We start from the raw sequence: 7922 nt of genomic DNA, 5'->3' as shown, positions 1-7922 counted from the left end.
GTTTGGGTCATGTTGGGCTGGGCTGCTAGCTGGGGGTGGTGAGAAGTCCCTGGTTGAAGGATGCTGCACAAACACATCACCGCAACAAACGCAGCCCAACTTTCCCGTCTCTCCTGCATGTCCCTCTGCCTTGTGACCAGTCCCTGCGGAGGCGATGCGGCGCGCTGGGTCACCTGGCTGTGTTTCTCCATGCAAGCACCAGTTACTTACTGGGTGATTCCCCCACCCACACCCTCGCCTCCACGGCTTCCCCGTAGCCAGCACGGGAGCGGCCGCACTGGGGAACTGAGACAGAAAACAGAAGTGATTTCAGGGTTTTGCTGCCGCCAGCCCGCTCGCACCGCAGAGGGCCCCGAGCTGGGTGACGGGGTGCACAGGGTGCACCTTCCTCTTTCTACCACACATCTGATGCTCCAGGGAGCTTGGCAAACCAAGGTGGAAAGTCCAGCCTGAGTGAGCTGGGCGGGCGGACAGCAAGGGGAAGGAGACGCTCTGTTTTTCCACTGTATGGGTCAACAGTGTCTTTTGGCAGGATTTGTGCACTCCGCGCGATGCTTGCTCTGCATATCTTCTAAGTAGGAGCGCATAGCACTGGCCTTGAACAGATCTTTCCTGTTTCAATTTGTATTCCTGAGTTCAACCCTACCCCCACCCTCCCCAGTTTATACCAAATCATTTTTATGAAATGCCACGTCTTTATGGCACGCTCACAGAAACATTTAAGATGAATAAAATTCTGGGTTCTTGACCACTCTCTCATTCAGCAATGGACCTGAATTGTGACATCTTTTGTCAAAGGCATCTTCCAAAAAACATGGCAATTTCTGAAGACGAAATTAGATTGTCTTTTAAAGTAATATAACAGTTGTGCAATTTTCGCCTTTTTGACCCTTCTTATTTCCTCTGGGTTTTAAGTAGAGGCCTCCAATTTAAAACCTATTATACTCCAGAGGCTGCTTCCACCCTCTCAGCAACATAACCATGCTGTAGTCTCTGCCCTGTTATTTTAACACTTGTTAGTTTTGCCTTGCCTCACCTTCTATTTAAGAATCTGTGGTATGTGTGTGCTTCCTTCTTTATGTTAAACATATAAATGCTAAAGAAGGTATTGCTTTATGCATCTCCGATATCAACACACAGCCTCACAAAATAACCAGTATTTATTATTTTTAGCATAAGTTTGGTCATACCCAGTTTTCTAGAAGAAAAACGTGACACCTGAATTTTATTATGAAGGAAAATATTCACATGATATTTCTTTTGTCAGGAGAAAGAAATCCTCACACAACGTGGTCTGGGCTTGAGGCATTGCCCACAGGTGCCCAAGGCACTAGCAGCGCCACACTCAAGTGTCTGGAAGAGCAGTTTTAGCTTTGGAGACCGAGCTTGGCTTTAAAACAAGAGAAAATAAAGCCTCCCTCTCCACCTACATCCGCAAAGAGAGCTTGTGGAAGCCCACACATGCTTGTTTCAGGTGTAGGTACCAGCGCTGGCAGCTCTGGCTGGACTGCATGTTGTACAAGTAGTTTGAGATCTTAGATTGGAGCTTTATTAATTTTTTGTGGGACGCAAACCCTGGAAATGTGGTCATTGGGTATTTTTGGATGGCGGCATCTTCCACGTCTTGGGCAAGAGGTGATGAGGGTGCCCAGAAAGTGACAAAAACCTCATCCACCTTATAATTTCATCTTGCAAATAAGCAAGATGAGTCACTTCTCAGACCTGCAAATAAGAAGTGGCCAGGAACAGGTAATTTTTACTTTTATGATGTTTTTTTTTAATTACTCAGAGAGTGGCACAAAGGTGTGCAGTGGAGGGATGCAGCACTGGCGTGAAGCCCAAGGCTTTGCCATGCGCTGGTGGTAGATGAGGCACAAGGAGCCTGTGTCAGCAGCGTCACCAGGGCTGGGGCTGGGGGCATTTCACTGTTCTTCACCAGTGGGTACAACATGGGGATTTGGGTGGCATGCTGCCATTTGATTTGTTGGAGTGTGAGCGTTTTATAACCATCATTTGCGAGTAAATTACTTAGCAGTATTCTGCTTTATGACTGGCTGAAGAAACTTAGTTGATGGTATAATATAATTTATTTCCATGCATAAGTGAGTGACCTTCATATCTTATTCTGTCTCTCGTGACTTATTATGGGCCATACCCACACTGGAGGAGATGACTTGTGCTTTGCCACTACCCAGTGTTTTCGTGTGTGTCCCACTGATGATGCGTTTATGGAGTAAGGTGGCCGGTGAAGTGCAAGCATTGGCATGCACACCACCACAACTCGGTGCTGGAACCGTAACCTCCTGCACAGGCTTTTCTTGTCTGGAGGTGGTGAAACCAGAGAGATGCTTTTGGAGCTGGACTTGGAGAGGCTGAATGTTGTGATCGCTTCCACTCCACCTGTGCTCGGCTGCCTGCAACCCCTCCTGAGCCAGTTTGGGCACTGGGAGCTGCTGCAGGGCACAGAGGTGCTCACAGCGAGGAGCCTCTCCTGCTGCACCTGGGTTTTCACAGGACCTGGTGGGAATGCAGCTCCTGTACTGGCCTTCAGTTGTACGTGCTGCCACGTGGCTCCATCAGTCCTCTCTGATAGCTGGGGAGTTTTGTTTCCAGACTGAATTTATCCCTTCATGCCCGTTATTCCTTCTTTCTCCTTGTGCCAGCGTTGTCAGGTGGGGTTTGGGCTCAGCTCTGTGCTTGTAGAGGGCGCAGACAGCCCCAGCTCCCACCCCGCATGCAGAGACTCCTGCCGTAGCCAGATCCATGCCACCCTTCAGCCTCGCATACGGAGCGTGGCAGCTGCCTGCCCCCTGGGCCACCCCCCTGTGGGTGCCTCTGGTAGCCCCTCGTCTCGATCCCAGAAGCTACCACGTGAAAGCTCCCCTACCATTCATTTTCCTGGGTGCCTGCCAGGTGCAATTTTATTAAACAATTTACAAATGAGAGCCCATGCCTCCTTCTTCCCCCCCCCCAGTTATGTCTCTATAGGAAAATATCCATAGTCATCTGTCAAAATGCCAGATTTCTTACTAGATGTGCTGTGCTGAGGAAAAAAAAAAAAAAAAAAAAAAAAAAGAGAGAGAGAGATGTTAATTAATTCTGTGAGGAGGACAGTTCTAAATAATAGATATGAGTTGTGTCCAAGGCATGCCATGTTCTCAGCTTCAGATCTCATGGCGACAAGGCGTCGTGCCGGCTGCGCTGCAGCAGAAGCGCCACGTGCAGGTCACAGCAGGGCTCGGGTAACGATGGGACCAGGTCACTGCCAGCCACCCCTCTCCTGGTACCGGCCCTTTGAGGTGGGTAACTTCACAGGGAGACCCCGGGGAGGCCGAGGTTGGGTTGGTCGGTGTTTGGGAGGAGCGCTGAGTTTCCATCCGAGGCCTCTGCATCAGCACTGCACGCGGCTCTCCCGCTAGCAAGGAAGAAGCGAGCAGCGCACGCTTCCCCACGTTTCTTGACATGACAACAACTCCGTGCCCTCAGTGTGCAAATACCACAAGAGCCCTGTGCAGCAGCGTGACGTTTTCGGCTGGAGGTCGGTCCCGGTCACATGGAGCTCACTTCTGCCTTCTCTGCTTCCCTTCCTCTCACCTCCTCCCCCGTGGGGCCAGGAGAGGAGAGGAAAGCCCCGGCAGTGGCGAGTTTCTGTGGACACCAGAGAGGAAGGTGAGACAGACACGTGGAGCCATCGGCTGGGCTGTGCTGGAAGGGACCTCAAAGTCCATGGCAGGGAGCTCCCAGCAGCCTGGGCTGCCCAAATCCCACCCAGCCTGGCCCGGGGCACCACCAGGGATGGGGAGGCACAGCTCCTCAGGGCACCATGCACCTTACCATGAAGTAAGGTTTTAAACAAGCACGCACACTTTAAGTGATATCCAGTGTAAACCTGTAGCCTCGAGCAGCAGGGAGCACTGAGCAGTGCTGGCAGCACGCATTCAAATAGCAGGTGTAACTTAGGACGTGTTAGAAAGAACTCAAATATTAATAATATAATAAGCTATAAATTAGTTATTAAGGTTTTGATCCACTGAAGTCAATGGCAAATTTTTCACTCACTTCAGTGGCAGGAAGAACGAGCCCGGTGAGTATCACATCATGTTTAAATGGATGATATTGTGAACTGTAATACTCTTAAAAGCAATGGGAGTGTAAATCAGGCCAGTGCTATGCTAATCTGCAGCTGGAAACCAGATAAATCAATAGAAATAAGTAGGGGTAAAAAAGGTATAAACTAAGCTTGTGCATTTAATTAAACTTTGCAGCAGCTGCAGACTGACTTTTCTGGGCAGAAAACACCTGGGTGCTCAGCTGCAGGTAGCCCCAGTGATGGCCCACACCTACAGCCCTGGAGGTCTCCACCGTGCCCTTGTGTCTTCTGCTGCCCTCGGCCTCACCACGCTGTGCACACACAAACCCCGGCCTCAGCAACACCTCTGGCTGCACAGCACGTTGCTGCGGGGAGAGCCCTCTGGCCATCCGACAGCAGACCTGTGCAACGCCTCCTTGTCTTCTGCTGAGCTATTTAATCTCTGGTGTTTTCATAGTGCACATAGCGTTCTCTTTCCCACAAAACCAACAGAAAGGGGAAAAAGCAGCATTTTTCGGCTTGTTTTCCCATTGCAAATTTACTGGGCACACACTACTGAACATTTTTTGGGCCAAATAGTGCATCTTGATTGTTTTGCTAAGTGTCTGCAACAACTGTCCAGCAAGAAAAACAAAAATAATTAAAAAAAAAATCTTTTTATTTCCACGGAAATATCCTAGATCAAAATCAGATGGTAAACTCAGCATTCTTCCCACAGCTTCATTTAATTTTCCCTCTGTTCTTTTAATGCTTACGTAGGAGTGTTGAGAAAAAAAAAAAAAAAAAAAAAAAGAAAAAAAGAAAAAATAAATAAAAACTAAGGAAGGCCAAGAAAGCGTTCTTGTTTGTACAGACAAATAACATTTCCTAATTTGTTTCGAAGCTTTTTAGTGCTCTTGTTATGGATCTCCCCGCATCCTCTGGCATACTGGCTACACACGTCCGTGGGTACGCCGCACCCTGTGCGCCGCTTAAAAGTGTGCACATTGCCCCACACGCGGCATGGCAGTTACCATGGCAATGATGCTTCTCAATGAAGATAACAAACAAACCACATTAAAAAGAACAAAACCCAAACAATCCCTAATTAAATTAAATTTTGGCAGCAAAAATAGCATTTTTTTTCCTCTAAATACTAAACATTTGTAAGTACCCGTTGGCCACGTCTGTTCATGACACTAACTCCTGGCCTCCACTGTTTACTCAATCCCCAGTTACAGAATGACCTTCTGTGCTGCAATTCCTCAACCACTTTTAATAATCATTTTCAGTTACTGAGTAAGTTATGAAGTTTTGTATAAATCATACCATTTCATGAGGAACTGGGGCACTTGGAGACTCCGAGAACTTGCCCTGCTGGGTGGAGGCACCAGTGCTGCTGGGCCAGTGAGGCAGATGGCTTCTCACCCAGCAAAGCCTGTCTGTGGGGCATGTCTTTGTTCAGCATCTGACACGACCTTGCCAACCCCCAGACACTGTGTTTTGAACATGTAACCCCCCTTTGGGGGGGCTGTCTTGGTCAGATCAGAGGAGCACTGTGCCCTGCTTGCAAACCGGTGAGCATCCCACTCCTCCCAGCGCTTGTTGGGCTGTGCCTGCAGCTCTGTGTCCAGTTCTGGTCCCCACAATTCAGAAAAGATGAGGACAGATGGGAGATTCCAAAGGAGGGCCATGAGGATGATCCGAGGGTTGGAGAACCTGCCCTGTGAGGAAAGGCTGACAGAGTTGGGTCTTTTCACCCTGAGAAGAGAAGGCTCTGGGGAGGCCTCGTCACAGTATTCTGATACTTCAGGGTAACTACAAAGAGGGCAGAGGCTCTGTCCCAAGAAGCCACATGGGAAAGACAAGAGACAATGAACTGGTACACTTTGTACCAGGAGAGGTTTTTTCTTGATACAATAAAGATTTTTTTTTGCAGTGAGAGCAATCACCTCCCGAGAGATGTTGTGGAATCAGCATCACTGCAGGTCTTCAGGATGGGATTGGGCTGGGTGCTGGATAATCTCATCTAGGCTCCCTCTTCCCAGGGCAGGTTGAACCCAGTGATCTTCCGAGGTCCCTTCCAGCCTGGGCTGTTCAATGGTGCTACAATTCGGTGATCCCAACCTGTGAAGAAACACGCTGGTTTATGCTTGGAACACCTTTGATGCTCTCAGGGCCACAACTGTATCGTGTCACAGCAACAACCAGCGTGGGAGGCATCTGCTCTCTGCCGGGGCTATTGCTTTAGGATCATCACAATACATCACAATCACAAACATTCTGGTTTAAGGAAATGTCCTGAGAGCCTTTGGCTGTTTTACCTCATGAGAGCCTCCCCGTGCAGCCTGTCCTGACCACATCCCCATGTGGGACATCCCCGAGGCGCTGGGCTCTGCCCTCGGGCTGTCCCAGTGCTGGGTGCCAGCTTCTCCTCCCTCTGAGCTCTTCATTAGTGCCCAAACTTGAAGCTCTCTGCCTCTGAAGATCATTAATCATAGATGTAATTTAATGACAGCTGGGTCGCGTCCCACTAACTAAGTACACCTTGTTTGCCTCAAAATGCTAATCGCTCCTCTGAAACATTAATGAGGGACAATTGGTATTAAGCCTAATAATTGTGTGTGGTCTTGCTACAGATTTATTCATATGAACCCGGTTCCTTTGTCATGGTAAAAAGCAGCAAAATCTGGTTGTGCAAATCACCTATCCCTATAGCACTGGCATAAAAAAACCTCTCTGAAATGTCTGTATATTGGCCAGATTAATTACAGTGCAGGTTTCCCAGGAAAAGGTGGAATCCATTTCTGAAAACCTTAGCACAGATTAGATCGCATTTACCTCCCCGAGACACCTCCTTGCTTTCAAAGGAATCTCAGTGAAATAACCTGGCGTGCATTTGTGCCCTGGCAGCCACCGCTGCCCGAAGGAGATCTCCGCAGAGCAGGAGCTGCTGCGCCCAGGGGCCAGGGGCGGCCAGCGGTGGGCTGAGTCCTGGAGAGCAGCTGCGAGGCTGGGACCCCTCTGCTCCTGAAGGGAGGGATTATACAGGAAAGTGTCCGGAGGGGAGAGGGGGAGGAGGGGGCGAAGGAGTGTGTGTTTCTGGGATGTGCTGAATGACGGCAATGTCTGAGTGCCTTGTTTCAGACCAGACAAGACCATCTTTTGAACTCAGCAGGATGCCACGGCGCTGCCATTGAGAAGCCGCCTGAGCCCGTCGGATCAATGCGGGGTTTTTGAGCGCCGCTCTGAATGAGGCCATTTATTCCAGCGCGTTTCATCATCCTCTGGAGCTTCCCTGCCTGCAGTCCTCGCCGTTCCCTGTGGCCCTTTTAAACCCGCGCTGCTGCTTCACACAGACCCGGCGTCAGGGGCCCCGGTCAGGCCCACAGGACAGAACCGCTCCACGTGCAGGGCACTCGGTGCATCCTGAGCCCCCGAGCACGTGCCCTCGGCCAGTGTGGTGTGCGGCTCCCCTGCGCCTGGCACTGCTCCCCCCTGCTCCTGCTGCCTCCCTGGGCAGGAGGCCGGCACCAGGCCCCCGTCCCTGCCCACGAGGAGAACCGAGAACCTCCTCGGCGTGTTCCAAACGGTTCCATCGTGCTTCACTTTCCTTCCCCAGTCAAACGGCCGCCAACAAAACCTTTTCCCCAGGTGAGCACAAACAGCAGCACCAAGCGGCTCCTATCAGCGCGGTGCAGGCGGGTTCATTGAGCGTCTGAATGGGCACCGCAAACAATGGGGGGAAACAAAGGTCGCGGCCGCCCGTGGGGACGCGGTGCTGGTGGCAGCCCAGCTGGCACAGCAGCGTGGCACTGAGCATCCTGGCCCTCCTGACAGTCACACGGGACAG

The 7922-nt window shown here is 50.5% G+C and overlaps 1 long non-coding RNA gene across 2 annotated transcripts; it reads right to left on the bottom strand.

The window, feature by feature from the left end:
* Positions 1–3031: 3031 nt before the first annotated feature.
* Positions 3032–6798, bottom strand: LOC110352041 (uncharacterized). 2 transcript variants are annotated; one of them, XR_002400369.4, is made up of 3 exons: positions 6394–6557; positions 5399–6196; positions 3032–3648 (listed from the first exon to the last, which is right to left on the bottom strand). It is a non-coding gene; the product is annotated as an uncharacterized lncRNA (long non-coding RNA). The 2 variants fall into 2 exon arrangements; XR_002400368.4 differs by lacking the exon at positions 3032–3648 and having other exon boundaries at positions 4447–6196; positions 6394–6798.
* Between the last annotated feature and the right edge of the window lie 1124 nt (positions 6799–7922).

This window comes from Anas platyrhynchos, chromosome 7, assembly GCF_047663525.1.
Source record: "Anas platyrhynchos isolate ZD024472 breed Pekin duck chromosome 7, IASCAAS_PekinDuck_T2T, whole genome shotgun sequence".
Lineage (NCBI taxonomy): Eukaryota > Metazoa > Chordata > Aves > Anseriformes > Anatidae > Anas > Anas platyrhynchos.
This window is presented reverse-complemented; position numbering and strand designations above follow the sequence as displayed.